The following is a 20,449-nucleotide window of genomic DNA, read 5'->3' on the forward strand; positions in this document are numbered from 1 at the left end:
TTTCTTCCTTAACTATCTCGGTCGGGAGGTATGGGCTAAATAGTGACATGATTTTATTTCAGGGGCCGATGCCAAAGTTTAAGAAGAAGCCTGCAGGTGAAGGCCATGGAGAATGGTCTGCCGATGACATGAAATTAGAGAACAAAATGTCGGTCCTGACCTCGGCAGAACGGCATAATCTACCAAGAACTACTTTACGCAGAAAACTTCATAGTGTTAAAGCTAACCACAGGTAGAAATGAAACCTTAACCGGGTGGTTTTAAACCAACTTTCAATGAAATGAACAAGAACAAGCTGGCCACGCATATGAAAACTTGGATGCTCGGTTAATGCCATTGTCGAGAAATGAATTCTTAACGCTCTCCTTTGATTTAGCAGAAAGTTTGAAACTGCCAAATGAATTCAATAAAGAAAAGAAAACGGCAGGTAAACATTTTTATTTAGCGTTCATGAAGAGGTATCCTAAAATAGCCTATAGAAAACCTGAGTACACTAGTCTAATGCGGACAGTAGGCTTTAATAAATAATAGGAAATTAAAAGTTAAAACACTGTATTACCAACTATGTAAACTATTAAGTGATTAAAATAAACAATTTAGTGCTCAAAAATATATTTCGTTTAACTTAATTCCTCTTTTTAAATTGTGGGCCATTCCACCCGACACTGAGAAGTTTATCATAAATGCAGATATAAACTAAAATTGTCACTAATCTTTTATTTCACACATAAAAATGATTTTTTCAGTATGTATGTAAAACCAATGCTTCAAAAAATTGTATTGCACAATTTTACAAGATTCTCTAAGTTTTTTATAGATTTTACATATATGATACTCGAATTTTCCTTAAGAGGGCCATACTCCCCGCTGTTTCCCTATATTTATTTATAATATTTAATAAAGTATATCTAACAAGTTAGATAAATCTATAGATGTACATTTACAAAACAAAATTTGTAAAGATATGTGGAAATGTTTAGTAAGAAAAAAATTGTTTGCGGGAAAACGTACTAAATTTTTTCACATGTTTCATCTAGAACATTCGTAAGTTTCTTTAGAAAGTGATTGTTCTGTCCCATGGTGAGCATCACATGAATTCATAACGTTGATGCATAACACCTTCTTGCGTCTACCCGATGGCATAATGGTAATGATGCTGCCTTTCAATTAAACGGTCCAGGGTTCGATCCAGCATATGACAATGAAATTCGAATCTGTTTTATAATATAGGACAGGTCCTGGTAGCCTATTTGAGGATAAAGTTGGACTTAAAAACAAACTTTCTCCTTCCGTCTGTATCTGAAAGAGAACATCGGTTTCGATATTCTGTCCAAAGACTAATATGAATTTACTTTTCTGTGTGGAGGAAGATATCACTTTTTTAGTGTTTTACTTCTGTTTTCATGATCTCACAGAAAAAAATCGGTACTGCATTTGAATTTAGAGAATAATGTTCTATTTCTGTTTTTATTTTACGTGAACATTCAATCGAAAATATCTTGAACTGAATTCTTTCATTTCAGGATCACACCCATGCAGACGACTTCAATACGCAGATGATACAACGCCTGATGAATATAGTAACTGAATGACCACAGGCCAATCCACGGTAAGTACAAGGTAAGTACCGTAGCCTTTAATTTTTTAATGCAGTGTGTATGTTCCCCTTACAGCTTCCGTGCCAACGTCACTCTTAATCTTAACGCGCTAATCCGAAAACAGCTATTTGTCCAAAAAGGACCGATGTAAACTCGGGAGTGGCTGGTGTCGGGTCCTCTCTGCTTCACCTAGAATGAGGGAACACTAATAACAGGAAATATAATTTTTTTGCGTTTCAGATACCTTAAAATTACAGATGTTCATTGGCAGCAATACTTTGTCTGCAATGCTATAGAACAGATCGACAAAACAACAAACAGCAATTATGGTTTCCACAGGGAGGGAAGCACAGGTAGTGTCAATCGCATGTTTCATGTAATCCAGTGAACGTGGGGTACACATCGTTCTTCAGTTTCCCAGAGTTAGAAATCTAACGATGTTAAATTTGGAGATCTTGGTGGCTAGTTGACACTTCTTAAATTGCTCAAAGGAAATTTTACCACTTTGGGTACACAAATGCCTACCGCCTGGTGGGCTGTGATGGAACTAAAACAACAGAATGCTTTCCCATGCTCACACTCACAATGTAAATATTGCAGCTTCAAATACAAAAACTCCAGTCAAGCTATCTTTAAGAGTTTTTCTGTTATTGGCATTCGAAAGTGTAAACACTATTTGGGGACACTCCGTATTTCAAGGAATGCATGGTGAATAGATGAGCGGTGAGTTCACAGCAAGTAGGTAAGATTCGTTTAACCTTTGAGGTTTGTTAATGTATTGTTCTCTGAGTTCTATTCACAGGAGAACCCTTATTTGTCTGTGTTGACATTCCTCTGCATACCCCTATTGGCAGTAATAGGCAGTGTGACCAATGTAGAAGTTCAGCTTTCAAAAGAAGTGGGAGATCACTATATCCAAGGCATTAGGACGATTCATGTGGACGTAGAAATGGAGAACGGGGATTGCATTGAGAATGGAACAAAAACATGTGAGTAGATAAAATGAACGAGCTCCTTTATTAATTTTGGATTCTTTCTTGTATAAAAATATTCTGAAAAAGAAATCGTGTAGCAGATGTGTCTTAGTAATTACACTAGGTTTTAAACATTTTATCTACGTGCGTTCCACCTATGTCTAGGAAGGAATATTTTAGGATCCCTATGTCTTTCGTTCCTTCGTACGAAATAAGCTAACCTTTGGAACATATTAGACAATCTCATTGCATTTATGTCTGTGCTGTAATGAAACGATTCCTTCACTGTAGAAGAATTGAAATATTATCCAGATTTAGATGTCACAATATTTATGTAGACTCCTAAAGTTTATTAGATGAACAACCGTGATTTTTTACAATTCAAATAAGTTATATTTCTGTGCCATGGAAATATGTAATGTTATTGCTTGTTTATGGTGTTTAACGTTAGAAATTTCAACTTACAGGTAATCAAAACTGAAAGCATTAAGAAGAATTCAGACCGAAGCGACAAGCGATAAGAGGGTTCACACTGAAGAGACAAGCTACACTGCCCCCCCCCCTCCCCAGTCTATAAGAACACATTCACGTCATTGACAAAACGGCCAAGTCTTAGCAACGCTCTAATGACAGGTGTCGCTTGTCGTTTTAGTCTGAAAGCTCCCATAGAGTTCATTTCCTGTAATACACATATCATTGTAGAATTGCCTATGATTGGTGGGCGTCGTCACCTTATAATCAAAGGATCGAAGATTCGAAAGCAGTTGCGTGGAAGTTTTCAGTTTTTCCATCACGCCCCACAAAATCCTTATATTTGCAGACAGGAACCGCAAATATTTTTTTGTAAACATCCCTCTTTAAATAAATCTTCAAGAATCGCAGATACTTGATGTAACAAATACATTTGCTGTGGAGTCCCGAATAGGATAGAAATTTACTAAAATTCCATGTGTTTCGTCCATTTTTATGCATTAACTCCACAATTCACACAAATAATTCGTCAACTTAATTTTATCTTGAATATCTAATATACGTATGTACATTTTATTGTTCTTTCCCTGTGTCTTTTATGTGCTAAAGATAAAATTATGCATTTTTATGTGAAATAAGACTTCGTAGATTACATTGCAACCATGTGGTCGGCACTCGTACCGAATTTGGCCGACTTCCGAAGCAACAGAAAAAATATGTTTTTTACCTAAAAATCCACTCAATTATAATATCCTTTCGTTTCTCGCTTTCAATTTTGTACCGATTAATTTTGTTGTTTTAATTGACATGCCAATTCACCGGGAATTCCTTGAAGTTCTTTAATTATGCGTTAATTATTGACTCCGGGAATTATGTGTGAATTCTGCTTGAATTTTTCTCCGTAGACGTGCAAAATTGCAACTTTTATTAATTCAAATCCCATTCCAGCCTGAGGCAAGTTTTTCACAATTCAGCTTTTAGTTTTAGCGAGGAAGAAAAAGAAAAAGCTGCGTGTGGAAAATGAAACAGAATATTCTCAATCCGTTTGCTTTGTTAGTGTCCTTTGCAGAACAATCTGTCCGACAAACGGATGATTATTGCAAGATAAGATATCTTGAAGTTAATAGGTAAATTCGAAATTGTTATACCATTAACAATTTTTCGTAGATTACTATATCACGTAACGTTTGTGACTTGTGTTTGTGGATGTATTTCTAGTCTGAGTATATGAAATGGCATATGTAAACTGCGCACTTTAAATTAAATATTTTCAATACACACAATTGAATTAGAATTTTTGGATAATTTGGAATCGCACAGACCCTTTATATTGTTAATATATTTGTGTGGGTGGTGAGAGGTGGTAATACAAAAAAGGATTCCGTACTCGTAGCGAACGAGTGCTCTCAGCGAACACCGGAAGGAAAGGATTTGCAAGTGCGTGCTGTTAGCGAACACACAAACTTGCCATGTCTTGTTTGTCGTTGAAAGTAGTTAACATGCAAGTGTTGCCAGTGATACCTTATAACATTTTGTGTTCGAAATTAGCTAAATGAAGTATCCTCAACAATTTAGGTTAATTACATGAAAGGTTTTGCCAGCTATATATTTTCAATTCTATTTCACTCATCTTACTGATTTCACAGTCGACTGAAGAAGGGTCTCACTTATCGCACAACACTTGAGCAACCTTGTGTTCTGACGTCACGGGAGAAAGCTTTTCAATTTTAGGCTAAATGCCTACGTTGTTAGGATAAGCTAGCTAGGTTTTGTTCTCTTAGCCTATATAATAATTTGTCATTGTATTTATGCTAATGGAACCTAATTTAACAGGCCTAACCTAATTTTGTAGGCATTCCTCGTCTGACGTCAGAACGCAAGGTAGCAAAACTGTTGTGCGACAAGGAAGACCCAATTGAAGAATGATCAGGGGTGAGTCAGGTCAGGTGAAAAAGCAACAGCCACTGGGGTGTTTCTCCACGCAAGTTGGCTTATCACTGGCAACACTTGCATGATGACCAGTTTCAAGGACAAATAAGACAGGACAAGTTTGTGTGTTCGCTAACAGCACGCACCTGCAAATCCTTCAGTAACTGTGTTCGCTAAGAGCACGTGTTCGATACGAGCACGTTCGCTAACATCACGGCACCCAAAAGAGGCTGAAATAGAGAGAACATCTGCTTGTACACTATAGTAAGAAGTTTAAAGTTTATAATAACTTTAGCTTATAGTTTCAATTTGTAGCGATCTTATTTTCTAAACCTAGTTACAACCTTTGAAGTTTTGGAAACTTCGCCTTGAAAACCGGGAATTATACTTTATGAAGGTTTTGATTGTTCGATATGAACTGACATATTCCTTTATATTAATGAATTAATTAATAAATCGAGAAAATGGAATTTTAGATACACCGCGATTAGTTTCTTACATAAAGGTTAGTACATTGAAGAGAATCATTTCACAGTTGGTGAATCTATGTTTACATCATAAGTTATGTACATTGGACAATTTAGTTCATAAACAAGCTTCAATATTAAATCTTATCAAACTTATGACTTGTACATTTTTAACATGTCTGATTTCATGAAACTGTGCAAGGCGTAACATACTTGCTCCAAACAAACTTTTCCTCTGTGTTGAGAAGTGTTAATTACATAACCAAAATTTAGCTCCCCATAAAGGAAACTGTAAACACATCAGTGTGGAGTGCCCATGTAACTGACCAGAGAAGAAATTGAAAGTGATCGTAATCCTGTGCACTTTCCTGTATTAGTCCTGTACTTCGATTTCAGAAAGTATTCCTTCTCTTGGCGTAGAATTCGCTTTTCATCCAGTCAGGGCACTTTCCCCAAGCCCCAAAATAATTTCGTTTATCTGACGGCAGACTTTTAGAGGAGATATCAAAGATTTATGAGATTAGGTTAAGCTCTTCCTTCTTGGGTCTTCAGTTTCAGAAATCCCGTTTACTCCCTCCCACCTAGTTCGAAAAGCAAAGGAAGTTTTTTTTTTACATATATATATACGGACCGAATGTAAAAGTTTCACCTTTATTTTCCCCTCGCAACGACATACTTCTGACATATAAATTGGCTCATGTTAGATAACAGCCATATCTAAGATGGCCTAGTTGATATGGGAAATGCACTGGCGTTGTAAGAAAGAAAATACAGTTTCCTTATGTAATCAAAAATCACACACACAAACACAAACATCACACGCGCGGGCTTGCACATACACACACACACACACACACATACTAGGCTCGGTTGAATATATAAAAAAGTGTTGATACTAATTTCAAAGAACTGTTCGACATGAGTGCTCCCTCCATCATATCATCTCTCATCCTCATCCTCATCGTTGCTAATAGCCAAAAAGGGCAGGAAAGCGACACTAAATAACAAAAATCAATCATGTGTGTTGATGCTCCACTATAATACTGACTACATCGCCCTAAAAGTGATGCTTTTAATTGTTAGCTTCATGCCCCAAATTTATATTAAATATATGCAAAACATGTTACAGTAGATACTTCAAATACTGGAAGTATACGTTGTGAACAGTCGAGTGTTCAGTTGAAATAATTTACCAACAGTTTTGAGAGAATATGACCCCATAGGTTACTAATAATTTCTATACACATGCATGTTATGGTACATCAGGCTACCAAAACTGCGGCCCGCATTCCACATCAGGCCTGCCTTAGTAAAACTGAAGTCAGAATGTTACGCGTCATCGTGAATGTAAGTGTACAATAGCCTGAGGCCAATCAATAGTTCACATACTTACTGACCCATCATATAAAAAGTTTGTCCTCCCCATCCCTGCCATACAATGACACTAAACAGTACGACGTGAGTTTGATTCCGTTAGTTTGAAGCATATCACCAGCATATCTCCATGCTTAGAAATGTGTCGCCGACCTCTGCAGCGGAGTGGTCACAGCGCGCTTCAATGCCAGGGGTCCCATGTTCGAATCCTGACCTGGGCATGGATGTTCCAAGAAATTTGTCCCAAACCCCTTTTGGAAACAACAAACAGATACATACATAAAATATTTTTAAAAGCTACTAAATGATATGATGCTTAGGCAGGAAAATATATATATTCCAAGCATTCGTCACCCATATTGTTAAGTAAAGGTGATAGAATCATAAGAGAACTAGACTAGACAGTGATCCTCTTGCTCAAAATGTCCATTAAATTCACTCGTATCTGTCTTTTGAAAGCTGTGAACTTGTTGGTTACCCCCTCCATGCTTTTCTGCCTAAAATTATTTGCTCGCGTAAAAATGTGCACATACGTTCCTGTTCATGTGAGGCCAGCTGGTGGCAAATGTAGCAGCTATTTAGAAGTTCTTTAGCAGCAATAATTCGGATTTCACATTATGGTATCTGGTAAGCTGGCAACACGAAGCAGATTTTTGCTATACCGTCTTGACATGGGCATGATTGATAAGTTCTAATATGGAACCATATGGGTGCGTAGAAGTTTCCTACAAATCGCCCTCAACGCATAATCCCCTCTGACTGACACATAAGCGAATGAACAACACTTGCATTTTAGTATAGGGTCAACGAAGTTAGTAATACGTTGTGTTTTATACAGTGTATATTGATACATTAGTATGTGTTACGTTTCCCGGTTTATTCTCAATTCCTCGACGGCGAGTATGAGACTTATCAGCCTACTTTGAACTCCTCAGGTTGTGGGAAATCAGATAAGGATATGTTTACGTAAACCTTACTAACTCTCGCACACAAAAAATATATTTAGATGTCAGTAAAAAAAAAAAGTAAAAGTAAAGTAAAGTGTTCCCCTGTGCTTAGCACCACGCCATGAAGGCGTATAGGGGGTGTGGGGGTAACGCCCCACACTTACTTGATCCGGTCGTGAGTGGGGGTGATGTGATCAGCATCACGCCCCTGACCGCCTTTACCCCCCAGGGTTTCCCCCAGGTACCCATGTTATTTAGATGTCAGTTAATGTTAATATATTACACTTGCAGTCGCAATTAAACTCCTTATTACAAACAAAATTGTATTAAGATCATAATTGTTCTTGACTACACAAATTAACACATTCACATTTCCAAAATCACTTCCACTATCCAGCAACATTCATAATATGTCTCAAGAATATCTCTCACCTCACAACCCACAATCAAATGTTTTAAGGTTAGTCCATAACCATAAAAGACTACCCAATTGAACAAAACAAATTACGTCATCATAGACAATTAACATATTAAACACTTAAAATGATACAATAAGTGGGTGCGTATAAATGTTGAATTGACTCTTCTGCAAATATGCTGTATAACGAAACAAACTGCAGGAGTACTAATTGAGGCGAGTGTACAATTACAAAAAAGTTGAATATTATGTTACCTTCTGTTACTTGAACTTCCACTGGAATTACGCTGTATAGCAAGCCGTTAATCACAAATATTTCATTAGCTAGATCTTCACACAATTTTCCTTTTCTTTTCTCTGCCTCACGAGATGGAAGCACAAAAACGATATAGTCTGCGTTTTGAACCTGTGGTGAGCAAGATTCAAGTTCGCTCAATGATCAAGTGAGCACGCTCGCAGAGCAACGCTTATTTGGCCATCAAGAGCTGAGCGTTCACGTTGCTCACTGAGGGCTCAGATACGCGCCCCTGGTTGGGCTGTTTTGCATAAAAGTGTAGGTAACGTTCTTCTTGTGACTTTCGTTGAACCTATAAACAAATGCTGTGTAAATACAATTGATCAGAAAACAGATCTTTTATATTTCTTTCAGGAATAAGAAACACAGAGAAATAAAACTGTCAAATAACATCCCCTTTAGATGTATGTACCTCAGTCGATTTTAGATCAGTCGTTCTTTAACTACGCAAATTTCTATCCAAGAGTTTATCGTCTAGTATTTCCACAGTCTTTCTGAGTAGTCCCGTCATTAAATTTAATGATATGTTAATGCTGAGCGAACTCTATGTTCGGCCAGTGTATTCAGACCTTACTTAACCAGGGCAAAAATAATAGCAAAATGAAATTTTCTGTGACGTTTTTCTCAACTCTACGTGAACGTATTTTGAAAATTACTAAGATTTCCTGCTTCAGATTATCCGCCATTTCGAAAACGGCAACCATATTGATTTTTTATAAATAACTTCAGTTTTTCAACCATACCTGTTACTGCATTCAACTGTTTTCTTCAGGAAAAAAAATGCTTAGAATACGAATTTTTCTACGTGTGAAGACATAATATTATTACAGAACAGGAGTTTCTTCGGTCGATAGTCAAATCAAGGAATTTTACAAAATGAATAACACGAGATTTCCATCATCCATTTCTTGCAGGGTGATAAATAAACAGATTACTTTCTTACATAGTAGTTTTTTGTTCGCTTATTGCTCAGGTAGGTTAAACTTAACTGGAAATCCAGTTTAAAGTTTCTCTACGGTGATCGAACTTGAGACCCCAGATTAGAAGGCAACAGCTTTACCAGTACACAATGATGGAGGTCCTATTATAACATCATACCACATAACAAGATTATATAACTATTTATTACGTCTTGCTTATCATGGCGAAGTTAAGGTTTTGTAGCGATTACTTATTGCATCGCACAGGCTTCGATTTTCAAGTGCGGGAAATGTATGCAGAGAACAATAAATTTAATTTATTCCTTATAAAAATATTGTAGATATAATGACAGGAAATATTAGCGGAGAAAAGACACATCTCTTGTAGTATCTTGTGGCTCTGTTAGCGTCACATGAACCGCCTATCTTTGGCTAGTAATGCGTAATTCTGCACGTTAAACGAGCTAACGCATAACACCCTTTGTTTAGGATGTCAGTTCATTTATCCAGCTTTCACGTATGATACGTTCCATTCGTCAAGTATATAACTGTTAATAAATATTATGTGCAACTTTTTAAAGCTACTTACATGATTGTTATAATATTTTAGCCTAGTTGTGATGACGTCAGGGAATATTGACGTGCCCTAGCCTTTATATCCTGGAACATCATTCGCACAGTAATTAGGGTTTGAATGAATAAAATTTTCTTGTTTCTTGCTGTTGAAGTGCCCTTGCCTTGACTTATATTTGTTCTTTCCTCCTTTTCGTTAGCGTTATTATTATCTTGCTGTGATTTCCTCTGCGACTGTTGCTCGAGAGGCTTTTCTTCTTGTTTCCTTATTCAGGGCTCACTCTGGTCGAAGGGTGCGATGGATGTTTCATTATGGCCGCCGTTTCTACGTATATTTGAATGACTGCGGGGTTTGGATGTCTTCTGAGGTTTCTCCAGAATTTAGTAACGATCTCTCTTCGAATGACTTCTTCAATTTCATCAAGATCCAATTCTTCGTGGATTTGAATGTTGGTAATTAGGGTTTATGCTACTGTATGAGATATATATTTAGCGTAAAATCAATGCTGTGAAAGCTTGATCTGTTCATTGTGAAAAGTGTGCTTTTGCACAAGAAGTACATATTATGCAGATATGTTACTTAGTGCGTTGTAAAGAGGAATAGTAGTACTTAAATTTCTTCAAATTCATGGTTTCTGTTTATTAACGGACAAAGAATAATTTTTCATGAGCCGAGCGCCATCTTTTGTCTACTATAGAGTCGTATGTTCGTGTTTTTTTGTGTTTTTAACAATACTATGTTTTGTAACCGGTGTTACTGCAACAGCAAAATGTAAAGAAATTAAAAATTCTTTCTCAATAAAATAACAACATTGTTAAATATGTTAACCGACAGCTTTGCAGTTGAGTGTATATTGCAGAGGACATTTTTTCTGCAGCCGACAAAAGCGAACGGGCAGGCCGTTCCGCTACAGTCAAGAGGTAACAAGAGGAAAGGGCGCCAATGCAAGAGGACGGCGGGAAAAGGCTTAGTGGCAAGTGTGCTAGGGGGCTATTCATATGCCTGTTTAGGGGCCCAGTTACCGGTGCGGCCTACCGGATCAGCAAGTGTTGTCACATTCGATTTCCAGAAAAGAGCTAAATCCAGCCTAAAACGGGGAAGCAACAAGAGCTAGACTGCAAAGCCAAAGCTGGATTTAACTACAACTCAGGCCATTTACGTAATAGGCAAAAATATAAGTACTTGATGCGATTTGTGATTTGGACAAACCTTGCTCCAAACAAATAAGTTTGCAAGAGTAGTACGTACATCTGGACTTCCCTTCCACCGCTGGAGGAGGGGAATTATGTCGTCTGCTCACCGCAGAAACGTCAAACTGACCCGAATGTGTGGTTCTTCGGGGTGCACGGCTTTGCGCCAATCACTCTGGAAAATGGTTTGGTTTTGCGCCAATAATTACCGGATCCTTATCTTTCCGTACATGGTTTTGCGCCACTACAGAAAATCGTAATTCAATGACTTAGGTTGGCAAGCATGATTTTCCGTCCCACTTAAACAGGCTGCGGACTGTCACCGAGATGGCGTGGTTAAAAATTATGCACCACCAACCATAAGTATACAAAATTGCACTTGTCAAACTGCAGTCTCTTACAATGGAACCTTTGTGGCATGTGAGATCAATTTCACGTAATGCATGCGTGAAATTGCTTTGCGATTATATTGATCAATGTAAGATTCAATTTTTAGGTATTTTTATCTTAAAACGCTCCTCTTACGAGCGGGTTTTTCGAGGCCATTTATTTTAAGGTAAGTGTCGGTCTGGAGGTTAATCAATGCATGTACAAATTTGAAAATATCAGGATGGTTGGTGTAAAGCATGGCATTCAGTTTACTGTGAAAGGCTTCACATGCATTTGTTGTGCGATAGGCCGAGGCAGAAAAATCTGCCCATATGTGTGGAGGGTACGTAGAATCTTCTGCAATATAGTTTTCTACCAAATAATCACAGAACTTTGTAATTTTGTCATCTGATGGCTTATCTTCGAACATGTCAATTGCGAAGCAATCAGAGACATCATGGGGAGGTAAGTAAGACAAACCAAAAATATAATTGAGCCATTTACCTTCGGGACCTCTTTCCTTGTAGATTTTCGAAAGACCTCGCAAAAGTTTCTTATCTGTGAAATGTAGCTGATTGATACTTGTAAGCCTTTCTTCGTTCAGCGCCGCGTACACAATGCTTGAGGGTTGTTCATGTAATGCACTTGACGCCTTCCGTTTACATGAACCACGAATTTGTTGAAGTATTAAACTGCGTTCATTGCTATCGTGATTATGAATTATCTTCTGACTTTCAACTATCATGTCACTGTACACGAATTGTTTGTGCAACGCCACCGAACACGTCCATCTGAATATGGCTTTCCTGAATTTATAATTGTCCTTACTTATTAGATCCTTACCTCTATTCGATGCCTCTGCGAGAAGTTCCATGGTCGACCGGACCCCGGTGTAATGAAACGTGTAACGTTGAGGTAGACGAAAGCCACGATCAGTCGTTGCCCTTGAGAGACAGGATTGCCAACCTATACAATTCTTAGCTCGGCTAGACATTCAAGAGTGGCGGAAAACATTCTTGGCGCAAAAGATACTGTGGCACTAATATTTACAATTTATTCATTGGCGCAAAACACGCGATTTTGGCGCAAATGCATCGCACCCGGTTCTTCTTCCCCTTTCCACCTCTTTGCAAAGAAACAGAGATGGTTGACAAGGCTCGACCACTACTCACTGGATTTTCGCGGTAACTCTCTCATGAGTGGTAGTTCCTTCTAGGAGTGATTGTGGCTAAATCATTGAGCGGATTGCAAACAAAAAGAAGGAAATGAACAAAAATCTAGATCAAAGTCATGTTTTGGCGGGGGGGGGGGGGGTAGGGCCAGTCTGATGGCTGGTAACACTTTTGAAAAAGTCAAGCCACGCCACGGCACTGTTTTTTACCACAAGAATGTGTTGCGTACCGAATACTCTCCTTCCAAACCCAAACCCTTTCTTAAAAATTACTAGTTCAAAATAGACATTTTTGCTTCATCGTTGGAAGGGGAAACAAGATCACAACATATTGTGAAAACTTTCTATCCCAGCTCTTGTGAGAAGTTTAAAGTGCCTGTAGCACTCACTGTAAAGTTACCAACAACTTACAAGTGTCCCATTGCCTGGGGATCTTTCCTCACGATCCCGCGAAGTTAGTCGGAGTGATGCAGATTGTTCAGCCACCTCACGGCACTTTCTCCACCCGACTTCCACCAAACGCCAAAACAAGTAACTCTCAAGCTGGCTTTGCTAACGCAACAATTCCTAACCTAAAATTCCGCTTAGGTCTAATAATGCACATGAGGTTAGGTTAGGAGGACCAGGTTTAGAGATCGTAGCATTTGCCTGTAGCTGGATGTGCCACGCACCAGGCCCTTTCTCCTCCCCAGTCACATCTGGAAACCTTAACGCACGTAGTGTGTGACGTTTTACATCGATGTCATGTTTGTTGTCACGCTAACTGTGAGCGGTGAAATTCCAATCGTTCTACAGGGTAATAACTGTTGTTGGATTGTTGTTTAACTCTTAACTTGTGAGGTGCTTATACTGGGATATACTTTGTAAGGTATGTCTGTCAGACCGCTCTGAATTTTTTCACCCCTGCCTCAACATAAATTACCAATTTACCTTCCTGATATTGAAGAAGAATACATTATGGGTGTTAGTGACTGATTTGACAGCAATTAGGGTATATGTCTGTTATATCGGAGACACATTTCTTCATTTTTACAGAAGAAACTACTTACAGAAATGAATGAGTTTCTGTAGCATTTTGAAAGTTTGTGGACGTATTTTCTCACCGTAGAATGCTGCACAACAAGAAATAAGCACTTTTGATATAATAAACTTGCATTTTGTGCAAAGCGACAACATTATTCTGTTGTTTCTATTATGTACACGCAGATGGCGCGAGCGTCGAAAATCACGCGGTCTCGCCAGTGTTTCCAAACGTGCCTTTTTCTTTACGATTTTTTTTAAATATATGCTTACCTAACCTAACCCAACCTAACCTAACCTTGTCGGAAATGGTCCGTGGGGCTATCTTGAATGGTTTTTGGGGCTATCCGTCAAAGGTTCGTGGGGCTATCGTGAATGGTTTTGGGGGCTATCCGTCAATGGTTTGTGATGACATAATGAACACGAAATTAGGTATTTTTCGGTTAAGAAGGTTGAAACACTGCATACCAACTCCAAATCGACAAAACACAAGCACGACGCGCGATGATCCACAGCTGTGCGCGCCATATTGTATGTTCCACAACGGAAGAAAGGACCCAAAGGAATTACTCGTAATGTGAAAAATCGAAGTTATTTTCGTGTAAAAGGCATAATGGCACCTTCAACTATGTTCCGCAATACACAATTGGTAAGTACGAAACATTTGAAACTGAAAATATCCGAGAGAAATGTGTCACCGATATAACAGACATTTACCGCAAGTAGTGCCAGAACGTAAGTTAGACACTATTGCGTAAGGTAGAAGCAAGGTGGCGACACTAGCTTGAGCGAAAGGCGGTAATCTGAAACTTCCAGAACCTCAAGCGGTCTGTGAGACCGCACTCCACACGTTAAGGGTTAAAATCCACTTTATGCACAAGAAGTCCTGATTAGCAGGACTGGACCTACAGTTTAAAGAGGGATCTGAACCACTATATGCCTCCACCAGGTTGATAATTGTATGAATCGTTATTTAATTTTGACAGTGGGTATGAAAATTAATAAATAATAATAATAAAAAGTGACAATTTCCATCAGGTGGGAATAACAATATTTTTGAATGTTATAAATCCTACATTTTTCATTATTTTTACGTAATTTCCTTTCTGAGAATATATTCATGTATTAAAGAGTCATTGATTGTACGAGGGTCCCTATTTATATTTTGAGCCTAACAATGAAAAAACAGGAATTTGGCATTGAAAACTGCTTTATTGTTTTTCGAAGTATTCTCCTTTATGGTCAATACACTTTTGCATTCGTTCGAACCATTTGTCACAGCAGTTTTTCCAATCTTCTTGAGACACCTCCATAATATGGTTTTTGAACGCATCAACGGCGTCTTCCGCCGACGAAAATCGTTGTCCACGCAATTTATTCTTGACATTCGGGAACAAGAAGAAGACATTGGGATCCAAATTAGGACTGTACGGCGGATGACCCATCAATTCGATTTTTTGACTGTTCATAAAGTCGGTTGTTAGACGAGATGTGTGACAGCTGGCATTGTCTTGATGAAGAATGATCCGACGGCGTTTGTTTGTTTTCCGTATTTAACCGATGACCTCTGGCAAACAAATTGTTGTGTACCATTCAGAGTTGACCGTTCTACGTTCCTCTAAAGGCACAGTTGCCACATGACCAGTTTTCCCGAAAATACAGGCGACCATTTGTTTCGATGTGCTTCAGCGCGAACAACTTTTGTTGGATTGGGTTCATCTTGAAACACCCATACAGTCGACAGCTGTTTACGTCCCGGCTCATATGCATATATATATGATTCGTCACCCGTTACAATCTTATATACGTCTTTTGAAGCACCACGATTGTATTTATTGAGCATTTGTTTACACCAATTGACGCGAGCGTCTTTTTGAGTTTTTGACAAATTGTGTGGGATCCAACGAGAACATACCTTTCTCACAGCTAAATGATCATGTAATATTTTATGTATGCTGGTGGAACTAATGCCTATGGTTGCCTCAATCTCACAGTATGTCACATGACGATCTTGCAGTATTAGGTTTTGCACAGCATCAATGTTTTCTTGAACAACAACTAATTTTTGACGACCTTCGCGAATCTCGTCGGTGAGCGAATGGCGGCCACGATTAAATTCGTTATACCAGCGTTTCACAGTGGCAAAGGATGGGGCTTCATCGCCAAATGTGGAAGTAAGTTGATCGATGCACTCTTGTCTTGATAATCCACGTCGAAAATCGTAAAAAATCATCGCACGAAAATGTTCACGAGTTAATTCCATTTTATTGTTGTCGCGCAGTCTCCAAGGCAACATAAACAACACAAATGAAGCTATTGACAAAACATTTGAAATACGTTATGGTCAATAATGTCAGACGATTCCGTGCAAACGTCAAATCGCGCCTAACTTCAATCAGTGTTTCCAAGGCTCAAAATATAAATAGTGACCCTCGTACTTCGCCTTTCTGCAACCTGTGGCTGATCGCGAAGATGAGGATGAATTGTGATATGATGAAAGGGTTGAAGGGCATGGACAACATAACACGAACCCCGCAGAGGATTATACTGGCCGTGCGTACGGACGCCAGAGCCTCGCTAGTCTACAAAATGCAGTCCAGAATATAATAAGTTGAAGGAGGTTGATATTTAGGCGCCTTCAAAGAATAGAATCTCTTAAACGCAATGGAAAACGTGATATATTTGTAGTCTCAACAAGAAATAAGCTATATAATGAATGTATGACCTTATATCTCTGTTTTAATGGTTCTACTTTTGTTGATGTGTAAAGTCCAATACATATAATGCATTCCCATGTTAATCTGCCTTCTGTAATTGGAGGTTCTACCTCTGTTGAGGACACTAATTAATTAAATAAATAAATATTCTGATTTTTTCATGTATTAACAAATCTAGTTAATAATGTCTAAAATATTGTAAATTACAATATGTGTAGTTTATTATTATTACTATTTTTATATGTTGGAGATACATGATTAAATTTAAAGGAACCGTGTGAAAATATTTACAGATACATGCCTGAAAATTATTTTCACTGAGTAATCAGTTACGCCAGTGGAGAGTTTGTGGCTTTATCGAGCATTTGTGGAGCCTGAGTGGCTCTGAAAACGCGTCATTTAGCTTCACCTACTTTCGCTATTAGGTGTTACGTGTGAAGGGACACAGACGCATTGTTCAACAATTGATTAACATGTTACCACAGATAGACACATTACACGTTTATCTGTGACGTTACGTTGGAATACCTTCTCTTTGATTCCTTATGGTCTTACGTGAAACGAGTTGATCCCGGGTTCGTTGCAACCCGTTCAATTCTAGTGTATGTTGGGTTGCCTGGATGCAAGGATAATTTCGAAATCAAACAATGCGTAAACTTCCATGCGAGGGTACGTGACAATGAAACCGCGAGAGTGAAACGAGGCTCTGGCGCCTGGCGGCGTTGGTGCTGTGTGTCCATGTCTTCTCTCTCTCTCTGTGCGTGCGCGCGTGTGTGTGTGTGTGTGTGTGTGTGTGTGTGTGTGTGTGTGTGTGTGTGTTTGTCCCTTCAAAATTTCAGCCAATCACAAGAAAAGCAGCGTAAAAAGAAGTAAATTCAAATAGAAACAATTTTGAATGATATATACTTTAAATAAATGCATAAAATTACGTTTGGGTGTGATTTCACAAAAGTGTAAAGGCATAAAAAATATATTCTAATATGTTGTGAAAATATAGAAAATCAGGTGTGAAGACAAGGCTATGCTGGTAAGAGTTCACGCAAAACCCGCTAGACGCCGCAAGCAACAGAGCTTCAGGAATTCAATCTCAGACAGTCCTGCCATCTAGCAGAGGATCCTCCAACTATTACGACCGTTTGGAGTTCCCAAGCGAAAATCAATACAGCTAGGAACAAACACAAGAGTCGAAATTGATGTTTGTTTATTTAACTCGAATAAGATCCCCGCGCAGAATCTAAATAGGCTAATGGCAACTAGGTTATATTCTTTTGTGCACACATTTCGCACCTCGAACTCACAGTATTTCAGAAGCTCGACATGGTGAATCCTGAATATGAAGCTCCTTTCTAAATTACATCAGCTCCGAATGCGAGGGCCAATACTCAGGCTTTTACTACCATTTTTTTTCCCAAATCCCACCTACATTCAGCTACAAAGTCGTCTTTTTCTCTGGAAAAACGGAAATGGAAGAGCGTGTTCACCAGAGAATGACATCAGAGAGGGACAAAGGCACCCTCTAACCTCCAGCAGAGAAACAAAAGAAGGGCGTTCCCCGCGAACATCGTCGCAGCGATGTAATGGATGTGGTTGATAAATGAATCCGGTGGCATACTTTCAAACGACACTGAGTGCTTTTGATGGCAAGCCTTCAGATTTTCCATGCAACTTTCTTTTTTTAAGGAAAAAACCGGTTAGGATGGAAATTTTAGCCATGCCTGCAGCCGCCAATGTATTAACGTTGCTCCTAAAACCACGGAGTATATGTCCTGCATTCAGTATGTGGGAACACACTCTTCATACTGATTGTATTCTTAAGTAAGTTTGTTTTCACAATGAATATGGTGGACGCTTATTGTTCTCTCACTCGCATTTGGGAAGTCTCGAATTCAAACAGCAACCATTCTGACATTTCCTTGCGTCGTTTCTACCAGTCTTTAGAGACAAATCCTTACATGGTGCTCTTAAATCCACAACAGTGTAATTAAATCATTGCTTCTGTTTTTGTCCTTGATTATACAGGGTGACTCCAAAGAGATAACTGACTTTATACTTTAGGTTGCTTTTTTGGGGACCACCCTGTATAATCATCGCGGGCTTTGTTAACCTAATAAATGAATCAAACAAAGCCAAATGTAGAAGCTTAGGTTAAAAATGCAGGACCTAAACCCGGCTCTCTGGCTGAACCGTAGGTAGAGATTTCAATGTCCGGGGATATAACAGGTTTTGGTGTCCCCTTGCATCGAATTGAGCCCCCTCCCCTCTGTTATTATCGTAACTTACGCTTTATGTATTAATAATAGAGTCAAACAGCTCTTAGGCCCCATAAGCCATCTATAGTAAAGTGATATTAATTTAAGGTTATATTGTAGTAATTTCAATTATTTGTTAGTGTTAGTACTTGCATACTAACCCTGATTAAGAAAAAAACGGGTAATATAAAATACAGTAACAGAATCATAATTGTATATTTCTTATTTGGTGTCGCTTTTGATCTAATTTTGGCTAATTGCGACGAAGTAAGGACACCCACAAAGAACACCCACGCCCAGCCTGGGACTCGAACCCAAGAACTTTGTTCGATGTCGACCACTTAACGCTCCAGGCAACACGATCATAAGAAGAGAATAATGTATATAGGTAAATAACTACATAAGCGGATAGGAGAGAAGGAAGAATTGCTTTTGACTGCCTCAAGAAAGCTATTGCTTCTTCTATAAATAGGCTAATCAGGACTGAATTACACTTTGGACATATATACAGCCACTACAAATAGAAGAGCAGGTCACTACTTCTACATGCATTACAGTAAACTAGTTTTCATTAATTAGTTTGTTCGTTATTGTTAAAAATTAGCAGCTCAGAAGATGGCGCTGAACTGACTACAGGGAGTGTTTCTATGTTCGCTATGTATAGAGGTATAGAGCGTCTTGTTTGTCAAAGTGAACTTTAAGTCAAATTTATGTGCAGGTACGCTAATAAGGACTGGACCTACAATCTAAAGTGAGATCTGAACTGCACCGGGACGAAACATGCACCACTTTGAAAGGCGAGAGCGTTTCAGCATCACTATTGAGAAGGTTCAGCACCCAGCAATAGAATATTAATTCAAACTTTGCTTTTTCTTCCAAACGGATGATCATTTTTCCTCTGATTTGGTCTTCAAGTTATTTAACTGTTACGTATAATATCTTAACCCTCACTTCATCACTATACAAGCCCGGTGCATGACGACCCTTTGAGTGAGATGAGGGAGAGAATTTACTTAATCCTTTCGTGCTATCACCAAAATACGTAGGTGGAGGAAAGTACCAAATTATGGAATACCAATCCTTTTTTTTGGCAAATTCAGCTAACTATAGGGAATTGAAGTTCTGACAAAAATATATGTTACAGTTTCATGTGTTTTCCTTAGATTCCACCATTCAGTTACCTTTGAAACAATATAAGAACAAGAAACATAATTGAAAACGTAAGAAATGTCAGTATTCTATCCAAATAAAAAGTGCTTCAAGTATGGAATACCATAGGAAATGAACAATAAAAAGGGCTTCTACGTATAATTCTAGGGAACAAAATATAACTCTGAGGAAAATACAAGTAATTAGTAAGTATCCTCTTTATGAAAGTCTACAAGACTCTATTTACAGGATTTAAGTGGAGGTGCTGACACCACATAAGTTTCGTAACCACTCCAAATATACCATTGGCACTGGAAAAGTCGTCCATGGCGTCATTTTCTTTGCTAGATGTACTAGGTGTATCGCTAACGTTGAAGCGATGAAGGTTGGAGTACAGACATCAGAGGTAGATGGGGCAGAAGCGAGAGGTATTCCAAAGTAGCAACCAAAACGTTTGCTGCCTATAACGAGATACTGAACCAATTGTCCCTCCAAGTCGAATGAAAACATGATTTCCTTCCGAGCATCCGCAGTACTGCTTCCTGTGGTATCTCGTTTCATGCAACTAAGAGAAAGTTGTTCCGGCGACGTTATGAAATTTTGCATCATTTAGGTAC

The sequence above is a fragment of the Lepisma saccharinum genome, chromosome 4 (assembly GCF_977018435.1).
Source record: "Lepisma saccharinum chromosome 4, izLepSacc3.1, whole genome shotgun sequence".
Lineage (NCBI taxonomy): Eukaryota > Metazoa > Arthropoda > Insecta > Zygentoma > Lepismatidae > Lepisma > Lepisma saccharinum.